At 48.3% G+C, this 12,690-nt stretch overlaps 1 pseudogene; it reads left to right on the forward strand.

The window, feature by feature from the left end:
• LOC116982317 overlaps positions 1-12,690 on the forward strand; it is a 78,605-nt pseudogene that overhangs the window by 52,036 nt on the left and 13,879 nt on the right.

Consider the following 12,690-nt stretch of genomic DNA (forward strand, 5'->3'; position numbering starts at 1 on the left):
AGCATGAGGTGAGGCGCACGCTGCGGGCCATCAATCCAAGGAAGGCTACTGGACCCGACGGCGTCTCTGGACGCGTGCTGAAGGACTGCGCTGACCAGCTGGCTGGAGTCTGTACGAGGATTTTCAACCAGTCTCTGGCCCAGTCCACTGTTCCACCCTGTCTGAAGTCCGCAACCATAGTCCCCTTGCCCAAAAAACCCCACATTTCCAGCCTCAACGACTACCGGCCAGTCGCACTCACACCAGTGGTGATGAAGTGTTTTGAAAAACTGGTCCGGGGTCACATCACATCACTCCTGCCCCGAAGCTTTGACCCCCACCAGTTTGCGTACAGAGCGAATAGATCTACAGAGGACGCTGTAGCCACAGCTCTCCATGCTGCACTGTCCCACCTGGAGCAGCGGGGGAGCTACGTGCGGATGCTCTTTGTGGACTACAGCTCTGCCTTTAATACCATCCTTCCCCACAAACTGGTGGACAAACTGGGGGACTTGGGACTTCCACACTCCACCTGCATGTGGATAAATAGCTTCCTGTCGGGTCGCAGCCAGAGAGTCAGAGTGGGCCATCACACATCCACGGCCCTCAGCCTCAGTACCGGCTCTCCACAGGGCTGCGTGCTGAGCCCCCTGCTCTACACCATCTACACACATGACTGCATCCCCGCCCACCACAGCAACACCATTGTTAAATTTGCGGATGACACTACGGTGGTGGGACTCATCTCCGGGGGGGACGAGTACGCCTACCGGGATGAGGTGGAGCAGCTGACAGTGTGGTGTGGAGAAAATAACCTGCTCCTTAACACCTTAAAGACCAAGGAGATAATAATAGACTTCAGGAAGAATAAAACGGACATGGTACCATTAATTATCGGAGGGGACTGTGTGGAGAGGGTGGCGGATTTCCGCTTCCTGGGAATCCATATTGAGGAGGACCTGACGTGGAGCGTGAACACCTCTGCGCTGCTGAAAAAGGTCCAGCAGAGACTGCACTTCCTGAGGGTGCTCAGGAAGAATAACATCACTCAGAGACTGCTGCTGTCCTTTTATCGGTGCTCCATTGAGAGCCTCCTAACATACTGTGTATGCGTATGGTACACCAGCTGCACAGCGGCTCAGAGGAAAGCGCTCCAGAGGGCCATTGACAACGCCCAGAGGATTGTCGGATGCCCTCTCCTTACCTTGGAGGACTTACACAGTTCCCGCTGCATCAAAAAATCCCAGAGTATTATAAAGGACATTTCCCACCCCGGACACTCCCTGTTTGAACTGTTACCGTCAGGCAGACGGTACAGATCTACAAGGACAAGGACAAACAGACTTAAAAACAGTTTTTACCCCACTGCTATAAAGGCACTAAATGTAGCCGCCAAGGAACGCAGGGGCGATACATACATACATGAAATCGACAGAAGGATGTAGGGCTGGGTGTTTATGCGTGCTATTTTTATGATATTTATTTTAGTTGTTTATCTTTTTAAATATTTTACTTTGTATGTATCGTTAGCTTTAGAAATGTTTGAATGGTGCACTGACTGGCTGACATTTTACAATTTCGTTGTACATGGTTCATGTTACAATGACAATAAAGAAACTATTCTAAACTATTCTATATTCTATTCACCTGTGTCTCGTTATCCCCTGTTAGTCTGTGTATTTAAGCCCTTTGTGTTTTAGTTCTCATTGCCAGTTCGTTGTGTATGTTACTTTGTATCACCTCGTGCCAGCTCTAGAAATCTTTTGACCTTGTTATCTCGACCATTGCCTGTTTTTCAACTACTGTTTTTGCCTGCTCCTTGATTGCACTGTTGCCTCCGTTTTTTGCTTACCTGTGCCGACTTGGACCGATTAAACTCTGAAAACTGATCTGCCCTGTGTCCGAGCCTGCATTTGAGTCCTCCTCCTCGTTCAGTTCTGATATCATGTTTTATTCCTAATGTTTAATGTTTTATGTTTTAAGTCTTAATTGTTTACTGTATGTGGTGTTGTTACCTGCGAGCGGTGTACCAAGGCAAATTCCTTGTATGTGAACATACTTGGCCAATAAACTTATTTATTCATTCATTCATAAGGGATAGGAGTAGAATGAGGTTATTTGGCCCATCAAGTCTACTCCACCAATCAATCATGGCTGATATATCTCTCCCTCCTGACCCCATTCTTCCTCCCTACCCCCACCCTCATTCCCCCATCAGGGTTTTCTACCAGTTCTTGCTGGCAAACGAGCGTCAGGTGGTGAAGGAGATCCGGGATGAATACGTAGACTCCGTCAGCAAGATCTACCTGTCCTAATTCAAGTCCTACAGCAACCGGCTGATGAAAGTGCAGGTCAGAGCCCGTGATGAAGGCAGCCATCGCCGTTGCAAAGTCTTGTGTAATTTGTGTTCTGCTGTCAATGGACCTTGTTCTCCTCCCCAGTATGAAGAGGTCGCTGACAAGGATGATCTGATGGGAGTGGAGGACACGGCCAAGAAAGATATCCTTTACGGTCACAAGGAATAGGAGTGGAATTAGGCCAGTTGGCCCATCAAGTTGACCGCCATTCAATCATGGCTGATTTATGTCTCCCTCCTAACCCCATTCTCCTGCTTTCTCCACATAACATCTGACACGCGTACTAATCAAGAATCTATCTATCTCTGCCTTAAAAAACACCCACTGACTTAGCCTCCACAGCCTTCTGTGGCAAAGAATTCCACAGATTCATCACCCTCTGACTAAAGAAATTGCTCCTCATCTCTTTCCTAAAAGAACGTCCTTTAATTCTGAGGCTGTAACCTCTGGTCCTAGATTCTCCCACTAATGGAAACATCCTCTCCACACCCACTATATCCATGCCTTTGACTCTTCTGTATGTTTCAGTGAGGTCCCCCCTCATTGTTCTAAACTCCAGCGAGTACAGGCCCAGTGCGGACAAATGCTTTGCCAGTGCTGACTGTGTATCCTAACACTGTGCTGCTAACGACAGCCAACTAAACCCTGGTGAACTTCGGTAGTCACAGCTCGGGTATTCCCCTGGTTAAGCATCAACATTTAACCTTGACTGGAGTAACTCAGCGGGTCAGGCAGCATCTCTGGAGAGAAGGGATGGGCGACATTTCGGGTTGAGACCCTTCTTCAGAAGAAGGAGTCTGTAGAACGGTCTCGACCTGAAATGCCACCATTCCTTCTCTCCAGAGATGCTGCCTGTCCTGCTGAGTTACTCCAGCATGTTGTGTCTATCTTCGGTTTAAACCGGCATCTGCAGTTCCTTCCTACACAGTTGACTCACTGCTCAATGCTTCTCCTTCAAGCCGTCGCTGAAGAACAGGAGCATCATCTTCACCCTGGGTAACCGTGGAAACGTGATTGCCTCGTCGGAACTGGAAGCCCCCATCATCGTGCCCCACGCAGCACAGAAGAACGACACTCGGGTAAGCGAGCTACCCCCCCTCCTTTTCCAATCCCTCCCCTTCCAACCCCCCCCCCCCCCCCCCCCCCCCCATCCCCCACTGTCCATTCCCCAGGGTCAAACCAGCAGACGGGGCTGGCAGCACTTAGCAGGTCAGGCAGTGGCCGTGGAGAGAGAATCGATGGCACAGGAGTAAAGTTGCAGCGCCGGAGACCCAGGTTCGATCCCAACTACGGGTGCTATCAAAACAGAGTTTGTACGTTCTCCCCGTAACTGCATGGGTTTTTTTCTGAGTTTGGGGAAACAGCACCTGATATTTTGCATGCGTAGTTTACACCCCAGCGGTCTGATCATTGACTTCTCTAACTTCAGATAGCCCTTGCTTCCCCTCTCTCCATTCCCTTCCCCTTCCCAGTTCTCCCACCAGTCTTACTGTCTCCAACCACATTCTATATCTGTCCCGCCCCCTCCCCTGACATCAGTCTGAAGAAGGGTCTCGTCCCGAAACGTCACCCATTTCATCTCTCCAGAGATGCTGCCTGCCCCGCTGAGTTACTCCAGCATTTTGTGTCTACCTTGGATAAGGAGGAGGAGGTGTCTGAGAGTTGTCGCCTGGCCTCAACTAGACTAGATCTGCCTGACTAGACTAGGTCAGCCAGACAGAGGACCTCGCGCCAGACTACCATGGCACCTCCCTTGTAGACGGGTTGGATAATGTCGGGTTTGATGCAGCCTGTAGAGTGAGCGGAGGGCTGTACATTCAGAGGGGATGAGGTTAGGATAGATAAAGGGGGTGGAAAAGTTGAGACGGTCGACATCACCCCGACAGTTAGAAATAACGAGGTCTTGAGAGAGTAGAAGACCGTCAGGGGGAGTCCAAGAAGCATCAGTCTGAAGGTGGGTCTCGACCCGAAACATCACCCATTCCTTCTCTCCAGAGATGCTGCCTGTCCCGCTGAGTTACTCCAGTATTTTGTACCTTATCTTCTGTGATGTGACGTTACTCTCCTCCCTCCCAGTACCCCTTTGAGAGCCTGTTTCGGAGCCAGCACTACGGCCTTCTAGACAACAGCTGTTGTGAATACCTCTTCCTCTGTGACTTCTTCATCGTGACCGGAAGCTCCGCTCAAGATATCTTCAACGCCATCAAGGGCAAAACCCTCAGCATTGTCTTGGTGAGTTTAAGCAAACTCTGGCCGCTGGTGGAGAGAAATGATTTACCCTTGCATTTGGCCTTCCCCGCGGACAGGCTCGATGCAGGAAAAATGCTCCCCATTTTGGTGGAAGTCCAGAACCAATGGTCACAGTTTAAGAATAAGGGGTAGGCCATTTAGAACGGAGATGAGGAAAACAACTATTTCACCCAGAGAGTTGTGAATCTGTGGAATTCTCTGTCATAGAAGGCGGTGGAGGCCAATTCTCTAGATGCTTTCAAGAGAGAGTTAGATTTAGCTCTTACGGATAACGGGATCCAGAGATATGGGGAGAAAGAAGGAACGGGGTACTGATGTTGGATGATCAGCCATGATCATATTTAAATGGCCTACCCCTTATTCTTAAACTGTGAGCCCTGGTTCTGGACACCCCCAACATGGGGAACATTATTCCTGCATCTGGCCTGTCCAATCCCTACAGTATTGTTATATGTTTCTGTAAGATCCTGATCTGTGAATCAGAATGGTCGGTGTGTAATTCCCCTTCAGAAACACATGGACACCTATGTTGCTGATTGCTACGACAGTATCACCGTTTTCCTGTCGATCCACATCATCCTCCGCTTCTAGATCATGATGACCGACAAGTAAGTGAAGCAGAATGTCCAAACAGCGCCTCATATTTCACTCGGGCAGTTTGCACCCCAGCAGTATGAACATTGATTTCTGAAGAAGGATCTCGACCCGAAAACGTCACCCATTGAGTTTGAAAAAGGGTCTCGACCCGAAACGTCACCCATTGCTTCTCTCCAGAGACACTGCCTCTCCCGCTGAGTTACTCCAGCTTTTTGTCTATCTTCGGTTAATACCAGCATCTGTCGTTCCTTCTTATACATTGACTTCTCTAGCTTCAAGTAAGTCTTGCTTTCCCTCTCTCTCTCCCCTTTCCCAGTTCTTCAACCAGTCTTACTGGCTCCGACTACATTTTATCTCTGTTTGCTTTGTTGTCACATTCTCCCAGCGAACACTGGTCTGTTCTACATTTTCCTGCACTCCATTCCCTTTGTCCTGTTTTCACACCTTACACTCCTTATCTATGTATCTCCCTCTCCCCTGACATCAGTCTTAAGAATGGAACTGCAGATGCTGGTTTAAACCGAAGATAGACACAAAATTCTGGAGTAACGCAGCAGGACAGGCAGCATCTCTGGAGAGAAGGGTGACGTTTCGGGTCGAGACTCTTCTTCAGACTTGTGTGAAACATCGCCTATCCATGTTCTCCACAGATGCTGCCTGACCCGCTGAGTTACTCCAGCACTCTGTGTAACGTCGCCTATCCACGTTCTCCACGGATGCTGCCTGACCCGCTGAGTTACTCCAGCACTGTGTGAAACGTCACCTATCCATATTCTCCACAGATGCTGCCTGACCCGCTGAGTTACTCCAGCACTCTGAAACGTCGCCTATCCATGTTCTCCACAGATGCTGCCTGACCCGCTGAGTTACTCCAGCGCTCTGTGAAACGTCGCCTATCCATGTTCTCCACAGATGCTGCCTGCGCATCATCTTAGTTTGGTTATGTTTAGTTTAGTTTAGAGATACAACATGGTAACAGGCCAAGCCGACCATCGATCACCCGTTCTCACTACTTCTATGTTATCCCGCATCCACTCCTTACACGTTTAGTTTAACCTAATTTAGTGATTCCCAGTGGAAACAGGCCCTTCGGCCCACCGGGTCCGCACTGACCAGTGATCCCCGCATATTAACACTATCTTACATCCACGAGGGACAATTTTTACATTTACCAAGCTAATCAACCTACAAACCTGTGAGTCTTTGGAGCGTGGAAGGAAACCGAATCTCAGAGAAAACCCACGCAGGTCACAGGGAGAATGTACAAACTCCGTACAGACGTGCTGTAGTTGGAATCGAACCTGGGTCTCCAGCGCTGCATTCGCAGTAAGGCAGCAACTGTACCGCTGTGCCACCGTGACAGCCCACATGTTTAAGAACATTTGTTGTACTTGTATTGTGTGGGTGTGTTTTGTTCTGAATTTCTTGGTGTTGTAAATACTGGAATGAATCTATTTTTGGTTAAAGATGCTGCAAGAGAGGACAAGGTTTGTCACGGCTCCGTGTGTCTCTCCAGGTACTGTGTGGCCGTGTGTCTCTCCAGATCCTGTGGCCGAGGTTTGAGTTCATCCTGGAGCTGAACACCCAGAGCATTCGCGCACTGACCCACAGAAACTGGGAGCCCTCGACACCCCGCCCCACACACACACACACGCACACGCACACACACACACACCCTGACCCACACGCAACCGGCCCCACACACCCTGATCTACACACACCCTGACCCCACACACACCCGGCCCCACTATGTAAGCCCCACGCAGCCCACGTACACACCCGGCCCCACATACACACACACACCACTATGTAAGCCCAGTGCAGCCCACGTACGGACTCGGCCCCACATACATCCTGCCCCACTCTGTAACCACTCAGTCCACACACACACACACACACACACACACACCCCTCCACACACACACACACACACACACACACACACACACACACACACACACACACACACACACACACACACACACACACACACACACCCTAAACACACATCCTGCCCCACTCTGTAACCACTCAGTCCACACACACACACACCCCCCTCCACACACACCCCCCCCCACACACACACACACACACACACACACACACACACACACACACACACACCCACACCCACACCCACGCCCACACCCACACCCACACACACACACACACACACACACACACACACACACCCACACCCACACCCACGCCCACACCCACACCCACACACACCCCCCCCTAAACACACATCCTGCCCCACTCTGTAACCACGCAGTCCCCATACGCACCTGGCCCACACATCCAGTCCCCACATATACCCACACACACACCCACACACATCCACACTAACACACACTTGGCCCCACACACCCACACACCCAACCCCCCCCCCCTCAACCATCAACCCCTCACCAAGATGGCCACCGTCAACCATGTAGTAACCATTTTGCATAATGCTGTGTGTCCTAATTATAGCATTTGCCTTTAAATTTAGTCTGCCTGTAATCATGTGGGTGGATTTATTGCATCACCTGGGGCGTGTTTGCTGCGGGGATTCTAGCGCAAAAGCTAGTAATTTGTTAGTTTGGAGGAGCATGGAGAAGGAATAACTTTCGACCATGAGGAGCTTTCCTGCATGAGGAACTTTCCTACATGAGGAGTTTTCCAACATTTCTAAGCGACATGCTGAAGTTTGATGAAGATTAAAGTGTATGAGTCAAAGAAGGTTGGATGAATATATTACTGTTTTTCTTCAACAATAAATCAAGTTCAAGTTCAAGTGAGTTCAATTGAGTTTATTGTCATGTATCTCTGATAGGACAATGAAGTTCTTGCTTTGCTTCAGCACAACAGAACATAGTAGGCATTGACTACAAAACAGATCAGTGTGTCCATATACCATTATATAAATATATACACACACATGAATAAATAAACTGATAAAGTGCAAATAACAGATAATGAGTTATTAATGTTCAGAGTTTTGTCCGGGCCAAGTTTAATAGCCTGATGGCTGTGGGGAAGTAGCTATTCCTTGGTCGTTGCAGTCTTGAGCCTCCTGTATCTTCCACCTGAAGGTAGCGGGGAGATGAGTGTTGTGGCCAGGATTGTGTGGGTCTTTGATGATACTGCCAGCCTTTTTGAGGCAGCGACTGTGATAGATCCCCTCGATGGAAGGAAGGTCAGAGCCGATGATGGACTGGGCAGTGTTTACTACTTTTTGTAGTCTTTTCCTCTCCAGGGTGCTCAAGTTGCCTAACCAAGCCACGATGCAACCGGTCAGCATGCTCTCTACTGTGCACCTGTAGAAGTTAAAGAGAGTCCTCCTTGACAAACCGACTCTCCGTAAGCTTCTCAGGAGGTAGAGGCGCTGATGTGCTTTCTTGATAATTGCATCAATGTTCTTGGACCAGGAAAGATGTTCAGAGATGTGCACGCCCACGAATTTGAAGCTCTTGACCCTTTCAATCATTGACCCGTTGATATAAACGGGACTGTGGGTCCCCATCCTACACCTTCCAAAGTCAACAATCAGTTCCTTGGTTTTGCTGGTGTTGAGGGCCAGGTTATTGTGCTGGCACCATATGGACAGTCGCTCGATCTCTCTTCTATACTCTGACTCATCACCATCAGCGAACTTGATGATGGAGTTCGCACTATGACCGGCTTCGCAGTCATGAGTATAGAGTGAGTACAGCAGGGGGCTGAGCACGCAGCCTTGACGTGCTCCCGTGCTGATTGTTATCGAGTCTGACACATTTCCACCAACACGAACAGACTGTGGTCTGTGAATGAGGAAGTCGAGAATCCAATTGCAGAGGGATGCGCAGAGATCCAGTTCTGCGAGTTTGGTAACCAGCTTGGAGGGGATGATAGTACTATTAAACTATTAACATAAACTATTAATCAAAAGACTGTTATTTATCAAAAGACTGTGTTATTTATCTTTCGAGAAGCGTTGCAAGTCTGGTGGAGAGCTGACATGCGTAAAACGACATTCTCCTAACTCCATGCTGTCTCCTAAGTGGCTCCAGGGAGCAATCTCTTGAACGATATCATAATCTGCTACTATAAACCCCTCACCAAGATGGCCGCCGTCAACACCAACTTTGCCCCATATTAAGATGGCCGCCATCAACCCCTCACAAAAATGGCCGCCGGCTGCCGACCAATCAGCGGAGCCGCCTCAACTGCCCTCACCAAGATGGCCGCCGTCAACCAGCGCCACTTAAGGTGCCCCATCCAGACGGCCACCGTCAATCCCTCACCAAGATGGCCACCGGCTGCCGACCTCAATTGCCCTCACCAAGATGGCCACCGGCTGCCGACCTCAACTGCCCTCACCAAGATGGCCGCCCGCCCGCCCGCCCCGAGCCGAATCTGCCCGTCGACCGCATGAAAATGGCGGCGGAGAAGCGGCAGTTGGTGACGTCGCTGCGGACGGAGCTGAGGTAAATAATGTTGTAAATCAGCAGCGGATTGAGCGGGATCTGTGGGGTCAACATGGTGGAGAAACATCATCTACAGTACAGTGTGTGTGTGGGGTCAACATGGTGGAGAAACATCATCTACAGTACAGTACAGTGTGTGGTCAACATGGTGGAGATACATCATCTACACTACAGGACAGTAGAAACATAGAATCATAGAAAGTAGGTGCGAGAGTAGACCACCAGGTCCGTCGAGCCCGCACCGCCATTCGCTCATGGCTGAACACTAAACAGACACCCTTACCCACAAACAGTAGACACAAGACACAGAACACAAGACACTACCCTCCCCTTTATACCGCTATCACCCCTCTCCACCCCAAGAACCTCGCGATCTCCTGGGGGAGGCAAAAAACCGGATAAAAACCCAGGTCCAATTCGGGAAAAAAATCCGGGAAATTCCTCTCCGACCCCAATCCAGGCGATCGACACTTGTCCAGGAGATCACTCAGGTCTTACTATACTAACCATACCTAGGTCCATATCCCTGCCCTCTCCCCGTAGCCCCTTATCCCCTTGGCAGCTAAAAAACCATCTATTTTAGACTTAAATATATTTAATGTTTCTGCTTCCACTGCTCCCTGGGGCAGTGAATTCCATAAATTAACCATCCTCTGGGTGAAGAAGTTCTTCCTCATCTCGGTTTTAAAAGAGCCCCCCCTTATTCTGCAACTATGTCCCCTAGTTCTAGTTTCCCCGATCATTGGGAACATCCTCGGTGCATCCACCCGATCAAGGCCCCTCACGATCTTATATGTTTCAATGAGATCGCCTCTCATTCTTCTAAACTCCAAAGAGTAGAGTTCCAGCCTACTTAACCTTTCCTCATATGTCAATCCCCTCATTGCAGGAATTAATCTTGTAAACCTTCGCTGCACTGCCTCCAGGGCTAGTACATCCTTTCTTAAGTATGGACCCCAGAACTGTACACAGTATTCCAAATGTGGTCTCACTAATACTGTGTACAGCTGCAGCAAGACCTCCGTGTTTTTATACTCAATCCCCCTAGCAATAAAGGCCAAAACTCCATTGGCCTTCCTGATTGCTTGCTGCACCTGCATACTAACTTTTAGTGATTCATGTACTACTACCCCTAGATCCCTTTGCGTTGCATTACAACGCAGCTCCTCCTCATTTAGAAAATAACTTGCCCTATCATTTTTTTTCCCAAAGTGAATGACTTCACATTTATTAGTATTAAATTTCATCTGCCAAGTTGTTGCCCACTCACCTAGCTTATCTATATCCTTTTGCAGACTCTTCCTATCCTCCTCATCCCCTACTTTTCCTCCCATTTTTGTATCGTCCGCAAATTTTGATATATTACACTTGGTTCCCTCCTCCAAATCATTTATATAAATTGTGAACAACTGGGGTCCCAGCACCGACCCTTGCGGAACCCCGCTAGTTACCGGTTGCCATCCCGAGTATGAACCATTTATCCCCACTCTCTGCTTCCTATTTGTTAGCCAATCCTCTACCCATGCTAATATATTACCCCCAATCCCATAATTTTTTATTTTTAGCAATAGTCTCTTATGTGGCACCTTGTCAAAAGCCTTTTGGAAGTCCAAGTATACCACATCCACCGGTTCCCCTTTATCCACCCGGGTTGTTACTTCCTCAAAGAATTTGAGCAGATTCGTTAAACAGGACTTCCCCTTCACAAAACCATGCTGGTTCTGTCCGATGAAGTCTTGTTTATCCAAGTGCCCCGTTAGTGTTTCTTTAATAATTGTCTCTAACATTTTACCCACCACCGATGTTAGACTAACCGGTCTACAGTTACCCGCCTTCTGTTTACTTCCTTTTTTAAATATAGGTGTTACATTGGCCATTTTCCATTTTCCAGTACACGTGTGTGTGGGGAAAACGGGTCAAACTCGTTATAAATAAACCAGCCTCACCCTCTTATTCACTCAGATCAATAACTGAGGTTATAAATAAATAAATAAATCAGCAGAGGAATCAGCGAAATAAATAAACCCGGTAAATCTGGGGGGGAGAGAGAGCTGAGGTCAATCTCCACATAAACTACACGTCTGGGGGAATAAAACTGGTCTGGGGTCAATAATATAAACTCACTGTCTGGAGCAGCGTCCTGGGATAAAACACGTTATAAACATCTCCCTCTCTGGCTCCCCCCCTCTGTGAATAATCAATAAATCACCAAATAAACTACACGCCTGGGGAAATAAACCCGGTTAAACTGGGGTAAATAATGTTATAAACACACAGGGGAGCGGAATAAACTGGGCTGTGGATTTGTTCCCAAAACATTCGACCCCGACCCCTCGGTAAAATAATTCTAAATCTGCTGTGATGACATTACACAAGTTGGTATTTCACAAGAACCACATGCATCATCAGGCTGCCTTTTAAACCCATGTCCATAAAGTTGAGTCTAATGGTTGTAGCTGTGCTATTGTGGCTTTTAAAAAAAATGTTTATTCTTGAAATAAAAACCATAATTCATTATGCTAAAAGCATGACTCCAAAATTGTATTAAACTAAGGCCACAGGTATGAGCAAAACCGCTGAATTATCATACCTAAAATGTATTAATGACGTCTGAGGAACAGAAGAGATAGAGAGAGATATGAGAGAGAAGAGAGAAGAGAGAGAGAGAGAGAAGAGAGAGAGAGAGCGTAGAGAGAGAGCGAGAGATCGGAGAGAGAGAGATAGAGAGAGATCTCTATCTATAGATTCTATTCGCTCATCTCGTCGATCTCTCTCTCTATCTTCTTCTGATTTTTTTCGTTCTTCCTTTTACCCTTTGGGTAAATGACTAGTCTCTGTTTTGTTGTTTGTGCGGAGCCCAAGGAGGGGGAGGATTCAAGGGAGAGTGTGTTTTGGTGCCGAGTGGGGATTAATGGAGTTTTCGTTGAGATAGAGAGAGGCGTCAAGTGAGCCAAGGAAGGGGGTAGGGTGCCAGCTGGGGGTGCGTTCACATTATTTGGGGGTGGGGAGGGTGTTGCAGTTTAGGAAGTCAAACCAGGGCAGGATCTTCACTGAAT

Source organism: Amblyraja radiata, chromosome 16, assembly GCF_010909765.2.
Source record: "Amblyraja radiata isolate CabotCenter1 chromosome 16, sAmbRad1.1.pri, whole genome shotgun sequence".
Taxonomy (NCBI): Eukaryota; Metazoa; Chordata; class Chondrichthyes; order Rajiformes; family Rajidae; genus Amblyraja; species Amblyraja radiata.